This window comes from Porites lutea, chromosome 4 (genome assembly GCF_958299795.1).
Source record: "Porites lutea chromosome 4, jaPorLute2.1, whole genome shotgun sequence".
NCBI classification, from domain to species: Eukaryota; Metazoa; Cnidaria; class Anthozoa; order Scleractinia; family Poritidae; genus Porites; species Porites lutea.
In genome coordinates this window covers 46,285,448-46,297,180 of record NC_133204.1, presented here as the reverse complement: position 1 = coordinate 46,297,180, position 11,733 = coordinate 46,285,448, and positions in this window count along the sequence as shown.

Genomic DNA, 11,733 nt, shown 5'->3' with positions numbered 1-11,733 from the left:
AATTTGGCCATGAGAAGGGACAGACGGCTTTACCTTCTTATGTTTGATATCATACATAAAAACTTTTTCCGAGGAGCTGTGAAAGCAACCCCTACACTGACAAATCTCGCCTTAGAGGAAATGACTTACACACTGAAATATCACATGTTCCAAAAACGGAATGTCACAAAGGTTCGATTTTGTAAATGGAGGCACAAATGTGGAACTCCCTGCCTCAAAAATTGAAATCAGCTTAATCTAAGAGCATTTTAAAAATAGACATATCGGTGATTGTCAAATCGTCACTTAATCCTTAAATTTATTCTCCGTTATTGTCTGTTTTAATTCGAATTCTAAGTGCTTTTAATATGAAATAGGTATAGATTTGTAAACATATTTTTTCGCGCGTTCTCCTTTGTAGTCTAATGGACACTAATGGGCCTTCACATACATTGTGTCAGTCCCATACGGCTTTTATGTAAAGAAGTTTTTTGACATGACGTCAGCGAAATTCAAACTAAAGATTTATAGATTCTTTTGAGTTTCTACTTTCATGAGTTTTAAGAGCAGCTGAACACCTTTTTATGTATACAAATTTTCGGTTCGAAAGCTTCTTCGATTCGCAATAAAGGACGCTCAAATTTCCAAGCTTTTACGTGACGCGTCATTTAGCTGGCGGCCGGGAAACCTCTTTTCTGGGTCAAAAAAGTTACTTACCGATTTTTGAAATTTGCTATCTAAACACCCCTTATCTAAAAATATATATTTCTTTAATCTTTATGAATTCCCAAAGCGATGAATTCACGCTTTTGTAGGAAAGTTCAAAGACAGACGTTTTGTTGTTTTTGGCCGCCATATTTGTGCCACCCAAAGGGACACCAACATGACGATTCATAAATTTGGGTAAAACATTTTTCCAAAGATCTTGCATATGAAATATCACACAGACCTGATTCTTGCCGAGGCTTTCTGTATATTTATCTTCTTTTATTTCCCAGATTCTGCACTTTCTGTATTAAATGGTTTGCAACACTGACCCACATTAGCCAACCGTTTCTATGCAAAATAGGAATGGGAAGAAGACACACCCCTTTCCGACCGCCACCGTTCTCATGTCTATCCATTCGCTGTGAACTTTGGCAAGTGTGATTCAAGATTCGAAATTTTCTATCGGGATCCACAGCGCTAAGTATCAAACACTTTTCTTCAAAATCTAGAAAGCAGAAGATCAGATTAACCTGCAGCTCCAGGAATTTCTTAACGATAATCCGAAGAGTGAATATCCTGTCTGTGCACGACCTTTTAGCCCTAAAACTAATATGCTAGTCACACATCCTCTGATCTACAGTATCTTTTAACCTTAAAAAAATACCTTAGGCTAAAAGCTTTCTCAGGGACTAAAATTATAGAAATTTCCCTTTACTTCTTCTCCACTACAAGGTAGCCCTTCTTTGGGAGCTTCCATATTTCCCTGAAAGTATCTTCTAGTGAAAGAAAGAAGAGTTGTTAGGCCATTCTGAGACTCCGACGCTGAAAAGCGATCTTCTGATTTTTCTCGCAAATAAAAAGGCTTTTGGCGGGAAGCCTTGCATCACGTTTCTTATCTGCTTCAAAGTTCTCTATGGACAAAAAATGAAAGAAATCGATTCTTCAACTCTTGCCAAGAAATCAATATTTTGCCCGATTTTTTCCTGACCGCCGCTCTTAATTGGAGGATATAACAGAAGCAAACACTTCTTAGATTCAGACAATATTATTGCAAATAACGTTTCAGCGAAAAAATACGTGAGAAACAACATAATGTTATGAATAACAAAATTTAATTTAGCCAAACTGAAAGCAATTGTTCCGCGGTAACAATACAAAATACACTTTGAGTTGTGATGAAATTATGACTCGTCTCTCGCTGACAATAACTCGAGAAATGGCATGACTCTCTTTGAATTTATCCATCCCTAGGCATAAAGCCGGTTTTCTGAGAAAAATGCCTTTGAAGACGACATTTTAGCACTGACTGTAATCTAGGTCTCGCTAAAGCATGCTAGAGCAAGGCACTGTTGCGTAACGTGCAAAATATAAGTCGATATAAGGATTTGTATGGGAAAAAAACGATTCTTTCTGTAGCCTACGAATGTAAAAGGTTTCAAAACTATACAAATATTTTAAAAAGGCGTAGCTCGCTTAAGTTGGGTGTTTCTTCTTTTCTATGTGGTTTCCGAGCCGATTTATGGCCGTTTAATGGGATTTTTTTTGGAACTGATTTGCTCTCTCAGAAAGATCAAACATTCGCAGGCTACACAAACAATAATAGCTTTTTCTCACAAACAAATCCTTATTCTGAACGCTACGCAACAGTGCCCATGGTCGCAATTTGAGTTAAGGCAACCTGTAGCTAAAGGAACTGCAAAGTGGTACTCAAAAATAAACAAAAAAACACGATAATAGCGCGATTTATCGGCAACATTCTTCCTTTGTCATGTTACTGGAAAATTAAACCGTCCTAGCAGTGCTTATTACGATTGAGATACTCGTAGCGTACCATGTAAATACAGTCAATACACAACCTACACAACTGATAAAATCAAAAGCAAGTGTTACGTTAATGTTTCGGCAGCGAACGTAAGCGTGACAATCTCATTCCCAGAGTTTTTCTTACGAGGTGGCGTGAGTAAATGCACGCCCCCCCAAAGTTGCCCAAAGTACACTTCGGCAACAACGACGGTATGTCTCGAATATATCGCTTTCATATCGGGCAGCCGAGGATCGTCTACAATGAATGAGTGATCTATTTGCATATCTCAACCCACAACGATAACCTCTTGAAATACCCTTCGGGTATTCAGGAGTTACTGAAAGGCCATTATCACTGGTTCGTTAGCAGGTTACATAAAAATAATACCCACAGGAGATACCCAGAAATTTCCCTTTAAAAAGAAGACACGATGTCAATAGGCAGGTCAAGCATTATGTTTGGGGGCAAAATTCTCATACAATTGCTAATGTGTCTCTCTCGATTTTCACAGTAAAATCACGCATCTTCATGTTGAAAATGAACAGCGAAAAACGCAAAAATACTCACGTGGTCATGTCTACCGTTTGTCCTGTACCTGAATGATGCTTTAAACTCTATCTCTCTCTCTTGTTCCAGTGACATTAGGGACCTTACAAAACCACAACGGCGATGGCAACAGGAACGTCAAAAAACAATAGGTTTAATGAGCAAAACAACAACTCTGCACGTGCATCACGCTTTTTTGTACATTTCTTTGCTGTCCCTGCACAACTACGACGTGAAATGACCAAATTTCAACTTTACTTGGGAACGGGAACGCAAGGCGATAGATTCTACGAGCTCAGTTTGAACTCGGGTGCGGTCCCTTCTTTTCAGCTCCAACCCAAATTCCCTTTTTATAAGTAGCTGGGTCCAAAGGTATAATCGCGAAAAAAATGAAAGGATGCGAAGTCTATTTTCAACAAAGTTTTCGTGGACGTCGCCATTGTCGGATGGTATAAGGTCCCTATTATTAAACATAAACCGCACTTTTCACCTCCCCCTAAATATCTACTTGCAAATTCTCCAAACTGATCTCCACACATTTCCTTAAAGAATAAGTTGAACGAATTTGTTAAAAAATCAAAGCACTTTCCCTTCGGTGATTACTTTATCAATTTTCGTCTTGATTAAGCATTGATATTTCTAAGAGAAAATTGATGTTAGTCACTGTTAGGTGGACACTTGTTCTATTCTGGCTTTTCTAAGAGGTGTAGTCGTATATTAAAGGAAGGTTCGACTAGAAAGGCTAATGACCTTTCCTTTGCGACCTTCCCCACGTGACCCCTTGTCAATTGTCAAGCTGTGAAACGAAAAAACGATAATTGCAAAGAAAATAAATGCATCGTAAGAATTGCGTTTGTTCCTATGACGCCCATCAGTAAGCGATTTGCAGATTATTCGTTATGTCAAAATCAACTAAGAAAAAAAAAAGGTGAAATTTAGTCATACCTTGTAAGGCTGTTTTCTCTTTTTTCCAAAAATTTGGGAAAAACCTGGATTAAAAGTAGTTCCATCAGCTGCGTGGATATTTCGGAATACTAAAATGGTAGAGTGATTGTAACGATTTGTCGGAAGCAAACTAAACGCCACCCTTAGCTAAGGCAAACATATTGCTTGCAGTTGAAGTGACTTCGTTAGAAGAAGGTGCAAGATGTGGTTCTACGCTTGCTCAAATACAGATGTTACATAACTTGTGAAACTTGCGTGCTCAAATAATAAGGTTATATAACTTGCGTGGTGATCTAACCCTTTTAGGTAAATTTAACAACATAAAGGGCTTTGATCTTGTAAAGACCCTTCAAAAGAACTGTAAAATCTAAAAATAAACAATTATCTCTTTATGTCAGGGGAAAACGAATCTAGATAATTAAAGGATTTCACATGAAAAGCGAAGTTTCAAACACAAAAAGCTTGGTCAGTGCGATGACCTGAGATAAAACTAGAGTAGTTCGATAATGAACGCAAGGCGAACCGCTCGGTTTGAGCTATCCGAAAAACGATTCTCATAATTGTGGCTCCCTCAGTGTTTACGTCACCTCAAAGAACTTGAAAACACTACCAGTCGCGGTTAAATTTGTCATGCTTATCATAACCACAATTCAACTACATGCACCTTATTCAGTAAAATAAGATTAAATGGCAAAGGAGACGGTAGATTAAAAAACGATGCATGAATTAGCGCCATAAATATTATCATCCGGTCATCCGCTTCTTCCCGAGGGCTTTTTGCAAGAGGCCATTTCCGAGTTCAAAAAATCCTCACGATCAAAATAAGACCGAGTGCGAAACCTTTCTTCACTTGTGAAAATAAATTTTATCTGCGGGAAAAACAGAGACTTGAAGCAAATCCGAAATGGTCTATTATCCTCAATTTAACTGGTCAACGTTGGCCCAAAACAAAGGAGTAACATGGATGAAAAAATGGACCGTTTTATTCTTTGAGTTTCGATGGTGCTGACAATCGTCAGCTGAATCGTTGTCAGAAAAGCTAACTCTCTCTCCAGTTGTATGTACCTTCGTAACAAGTGAATCACTCCAAATCAATGTACAAAATTACTTGTTAATTATGAATGTGATTTTACTGCTTTAATTGTACATGGCTTCAAATTTTGCGGTTTCGAATTTTTGTGATTTTCGTTTCAAACTGATTTCTTCAACAATCCACAAAGGAGAATTTTTCCACAGTCAAATTCACTAAGAGTCACGCCACTTCACTGGAAAACGTTCATGCAACACATTCAGATTTAGAATGACATCGATTATTAGAACGTAGGGCGTATATTGTTTCACTAGTAATTTGATTGCAAATAGAGAGGACTTAAAAGGCAAATCTGCGATCAAACAGAAAGGGCAAACTAGGGACGGAGGTGAAAGTCCAAAGGAGAAAGGAAAAATTAATAACAGAAGGCATTATTTCGTTAATAGTATAAATATAATGGCTTCCCATTTCCTGTTTTTGAATAGATAAAGAAACGGCTTCTTAAAACTATATTACAAAAATCGTTATCCTATTTTCTTCTCCCTCTCGAGTGAACAGCTGCACATTGACAAATCAAATATAGGGACTCGTGCGGCGAGCTTGATCAAATTCTCAAAGTTGAACAAAATTTGTTTCTTCTGACAACTTCATATCACATTTAATAAGAAAAATAAAGAGTAGATTATTTTGTAGCGCCAAGATATGTTGAAGAAGGTCTTTAGGCTACGATTTCTAAAGAAATGATAGACATCCGAGGTCGAGACGGAAATTATGGCTCAATTTCTTCGTTCATTTTCAACAGTTATTTGTTTACCTTTTTGAATAAGCAATCAGATTTTACATCGACCCGTTTCAGATAAAAAATTGAATGAAGCGATATCACAGTTTTGTCGTATGTGATTTGCTTTTTTTTTTTTCCAGGCCGGTAGATCATACCCTATGTGTTAAAAGTATCGTTTTCGGCTTCTACGCATTAAAATATACATATTTATCTTCTGATTTCTATACAGTAAGCACTAAACTACAAAAAAAAATAAGAAAATACTACGTACACAACGCCCTGTCTAGTCGTCAGGTTGGAGTCGCGAAAACCTCACTATACTTTCCTGTAAGAAACTGTTTCGGGCTGCTGGTTCTCTGTATGACGGACAGACTACAACCGCAGGGGAAAAGTTCGAGATAATTTTAACAGTTTAATCTCGCAAGCTCGCGGTAATGACAGCTCCCTACATTAATAAATAACAATTTGCAATTTCAGAATTAACTGTTGTCAGTTCCAAGTGACGAAAATCAAAGTCTCTGAAATAATACGCGAAAAACTATATCCTGTTCTATGTTGTCCAAGTTGGAGAATTTCCAGTGCGAGTCAATAAAAATGGACTCTTATTAACATAGTATGGAAGAAAAGGAAAGGACAGACAATAACAAGAAAAAAAACTGCTTATTTACCAAAGAAAGTGCAGCGATTCCTTACCTTAAATAGTTTAAAATGTCAACGAACTTCAGGACTTCACGTAGGACTATTCAGTGTTCGTGGTTCTATTCTCCATGGCCATCTCAGAGTTCAATTTTTCATCGTAAAACTCCATTCGTATACAACCTGACGTATATGAGAGAAAGAAGATAAGACAAAAATGTCCTTTTCAAAAATCCCCGCTCTTTACATCACCGCAGAAAACTTGTTTAGCGTTGTTAGACTGCACTTATCACTGAAAAAATAACAGATAATTCGGCGAATGTTGTTTCTCTAGTCAAGAGTTGCCAATATCACGCAATTTATAATTACAATAAAAGCTCAGACGGTACAAGGACAAAAAGCTGTTACTCATATGCAAATAGGAGAAATTTCGTCCGCAGGAAAAAGAGACAAAGGTTTATCATTTTAAAAAAATGTATAAATAACAAATGACAATGTAAGTAGCCTCAAAGAAGATACCATTTCCTGTCGGGCACTCCGCATCCTTTAAAATTGAGGATATGTTTCGTATTCGCTTGCGTCAAATTTGCTACTTTGGAGAGGCAACCATAGCAGGAGGCGAATAAACCACTGTAATTATGTAAAGGGCAAGGAATCTTTAAAGGTATTTTACATTTGCAGCCGATTCTCTCCAAAAGCTGTTTTGTCTACAGTTGACAACTTTTAGCTGCCACCGACATGATAAACCGACCATTCTTGACAAGTCAGTCTAGCCTTTTTTAATAACTTAAATAAGGAAGCGGACGACACGGGTGTATCAGTTTTTATGTCATAAAATATGAAAGTTTACAAGTCCGTGGAGAGGTATTCCCCGCATAGCAGTAATTTCATTAATTAATTATTTCAAGGAAGACAGACTTGCATTTGCGTTTTCGCTGCACCTATCAGATCGCAAGAATCAGTTTTCCAAATTAACGTACCTAAGTAAATACATTTGTAGAGTACATACTAAATATAACACTGCTTCTTAATTTCTTCTCCGGATTTGGAAGCGACGATCTCTTTTAGTTAGTCTGGGCAATGTAAGGGCTGGCTATTTCCAGAAAAATTAACGATTTTTTTCTGAAGGTTCCTTGTAACGCTTAAGAAGTATCTGAAATGTCATTCAAGTAATCCTCCTCTGGATAGCTAAGACCTTAAGCCTGCTGTGATGTTTCTGTCGCCCTTCTGTGATAGATATGCCAGCATCCGTCACAAGCCGTGATGTTGATAATTGAAGAGCTAACACGTGTACAAGAAAAATAATTATAAGGAGAAGATAGCAAAAGACCTGAGTAAGTTCCACCGTAAACTCGAGATTTAAAATCAAGTTCAATTTTAGTACCCGAACAAAAATAAAACCAAAATGCAAATCCTTCTGCGACAAGGATTTCAATTTTTGTTTAAACAGATGTAGACACAAATTCTACTGTCTTTTTTTGGAGGTGGGGAGGGGTGCTACTCTTATCAAGTCATTTCTTGATAGCCCCGCCCCATCCATGACACCAAAGAAGTAACTGATTTTGCACTGATTTTCCGTCCATTTGAGAAGAAAACACACTAGATCGCTCCCCAAAAACAAATCATTTTGAATTAGTTCATTAGATGTACTTAGTTATTTCACGAAATTTCAATACAATACATAATTAAATGGCTAGTCCCTGCCAATGGACTCACCTGAGGCATCTTAGACCTCTGAGCTCGTTTGAAGCATTTCTTTTAAAATCCCGCTTGCATCAAAATGATGGTGGCAATCAGGCCTTATATCTCACTTGGATTCCAAATTCCGTAATATATTGCCATCATTTTGATGCTAGGGGTAGTCAAATGACATGTTTGACTAGCTTGGCGGTCTAGAAAGCCCCGGAATAATCTCTTGCATGGGAGAGGGAGAAGTGCCAGGCTAGCCTTGCCCAATGCCTGTACGGCGTCTTCCCAGGCCTTCTCGGTCAAAGCATTTCGATGACGTATCCGAGACGAACGTCAAAAACTCGCTGGGCTCCGCTGGGGACACTTAACCCGAAACGCGCAATAAAAAGGCCAAGCGACTAGGCAATATCTTCGTCCCTTGTCGCTCCATACCACAGTACCCCGGCCCGTATGCGAAACTATTTCTCCCTAATTCTGTACTCTTCCGTTTTACCTCAACCCTTACGCTTAGATTCAACAAAAGTGAAAAATGGTATCAATCTGCTGTTGAGCTCTTGTGTCACCTTAAAGACCTCAACAGCTAGTCTAAGTTTTTATACGTATCCTGGATCTTGCCACGTGAAATAGCCCAACACTTTTAACTGTCCAAAACATCATTGGGGACTTTCTAAATGACTCTTTCTACTTCTATGTGTAAGTTCTCGATTTCGGACAACATTGCAACTGAACAGTTACCCCAAACAGAGAAGCAATAAGTTATTTGTGGAATCACTACTTTAAAATAAAATGCCTTCATAAGTTTTGGAGGTATGTGTTGCATTTTCTTCATCACACCCTACTGACCGCTAAACGATTTGTGGACTTTCTCCAGTTGCTCTCTCTATGTGAGGTTATTATCGATGACTACTCCCAATAATTTTGTCTTTGATTTATAGTTAATTTGTATTTTTCCACACCTAACTGGCAACTGTAGTAGAGATTTTCCATGAATTCCTTATTTGCCTCGAATTTCATATATAGCTTTCAAATATTCGCTTTGACCTTGTTCTTAGTAATTCATACTGAATTTGCATAAAGAGGTCTTAGCTCTGCAAAAAGGTTCGTGCCATTTTATCGTCCTTTGTTTCATTTGTTTGTGTTCACTAAGTAATAATCATAGAAAAGCCAACAGTGTTCGTTAACAAACAAAAGAAATTGTTCGTTCTCTTTTCAATTATACACCGATTTTACTTCAATGTTGACTCTTGAAAGAATAGCTGGTTTCTGAATAATGGTTATTTAACTTAGTCTATCTTTCACGATTTAACTACCGACGACATTTATTCATTCAGTAAGGCCTTTCAGTGCAGATGCATCTCGTTTTAATTGCGATTTAGTTATAGTTATTTGCGAAAATATATTTCATTAAGTTGTTAGTTAAAGAGAGGTAACAACCGAATTTTGAACATGAAAGGTTTTGCGGTGTTGCAATTTTAAATTAGATCCGTTTTTGTTTAAGGTGAAAACTTCCAATTAGTCTGGTCTGCGCTTTTCCTGTTTAAACAGCCGATAGCTGAACTTGCAATTTAATTCATATTGTAACACTTTGTACATAAACGCTGTCTCAGTACTTTTACTTTCTAAAATAGCAACAGTAACAAAAGATTTCAGGTTAAAAATAGAGTTTGTATTTAGTTTTTTAATATTTCTATTGTATTCTTTTGTCTTCAATGGTTGTAAAAATCATATATAAGTAAGTTTAGTTCTGTTTTATCTACTGCTGTACCAGTTAGTGGTTTGATACCGGTCCTACAGGGAAGTGACGGCTCTTCACCGCAAGCGAGTTGCCATTTGAATCTAGTTTTCCCTATCGTGAGTCACACACCGAGTTCCCGTTGAGCCTTAAATTCGTTTCAAAGTGGAAAAACTTCCATCACACAAAAATGAGCCCCTAAACTGTTTCTGTTGTATGCTCATCACTTCAGATTTTCCGCTATGCAAAGTCAGCTTATTGAGTTTGCACCAGGTACAGGTTTCTCTAAAGAGACGGTTCAGCCTAAAAATCACCGAATTACTATTTTCGCCAAGCGAAGAAAAAGTCAATGCTCCCAAAACCAAGAACTGATTACCTGAAGCGTAGCTTCAGTTACAGTGGCGCTATTCTATCGAACAATCTTCGTGAGGAAATACGCACATCAAATTCCTTAGGTTTCTTTAAGAGAAATTCCCATAGATGGTTTTCTGATCAGTACTCCCACACGGCAAATATGTAAAAACAGTTTTTGAGAATTTTTAATTAATTTTCTATGTTAGGCTGATGTTTTTAACTGTGTATAAATAAAGTTATCATTCATACCTCACCTTGGTTGTCTCCAATAACAGAGGTTGTGGGGTCATCTGCATAGAGATGAAGTTCACCTTCTGTTATGCTTTCTGGAAAGTCATTTACATAAATTGAGAACAACCTGGGGCCTAGTAGTGGACCTTGAGGGACATCATATTTAACTTCTAACGTGGGTGATTGTACTCCATTCAGCCCTACGAATTGCTGCCGGTTGGATAAATAGCTGTTCAACTCTCAAGGAGTTTACCGCTTATTCCACAAGACTGCATTTTGTAAAACAGAATTTCTGGACAGACGGAGTCAAAAGCTTTACGGAAATCTATAAAAATTGCACCAATACTTTTCCTTCATCCATATAATGTTTCCAAGATTCAGTAGGGTACGAATAACAATAAAAGTGACTTTCTATAACCCCTGACTGGTTTTGGTGCAGGTCTTCATTAAGGTGTACATAGTGTCACATAGAACTTATTCTGATATTTTGCTAGGTATGCTCAACATATTCAAGGGCCTATAGTTTCCACAATCTGCGCTATCTCCTCCTTTGCAAGTGCAACACATTGACTTTACCATTCTTCTACTGACTTGGATATGTGCCTTCCTCATAGTTCATTTTGCTTCAGTACTTGCCATGAGGTAACCGACGTCCTTAGAAACATTTTTAATTTTCGTTAATGATATGCCATCACGCCTATGTGCTTTTCGAATATTGATCTTAGCCAGCTTACTGGAAAAATCCTCATGTCGGAAAGTGGTATTAGAAATTGTTGGTGTAACTCTAGAAGTAAATGACAAACTATCAGCATCCATTGCCGAGGGTGGAAATTTAGAGGCTAGTTTCTGGCCTACTGTTGCGAAAAAAATTCATGATGACTGATTTACCATGGTCATCAAAGACCAACAGATCATTGTCATTTCTGACTCGGCCAATTCTTTTGCTATTCTTCTCTCGGCTTCGAGTCTCGGCTCTTTTGAGAGTTTTGTAATGATGGACGTCTATGTTAAGGTCATCTTGGTTATCCTCCCAGACGTTTAGAGAAAAAAAAAAACAGTAAAGCCGAGTCTCTTTTCGACTAAATTTTAACGTCTAGGCTGTCGTGGGTAACAAAGAAGGACCAAAGCGAGAGAAGAAAAACAAAGGAGACAAATTTCGTTGGAAACACAACATAAAAATTTTATAGCGGTGGTGAGAAAATGAGAAATGTTAACAGCCAGTAAGGAGAAAATAAGCGGCAGTGAAAAAGAAAGCAAATAGGAACACAAGCAGTAATTTTTTTTGAGAACATACGACA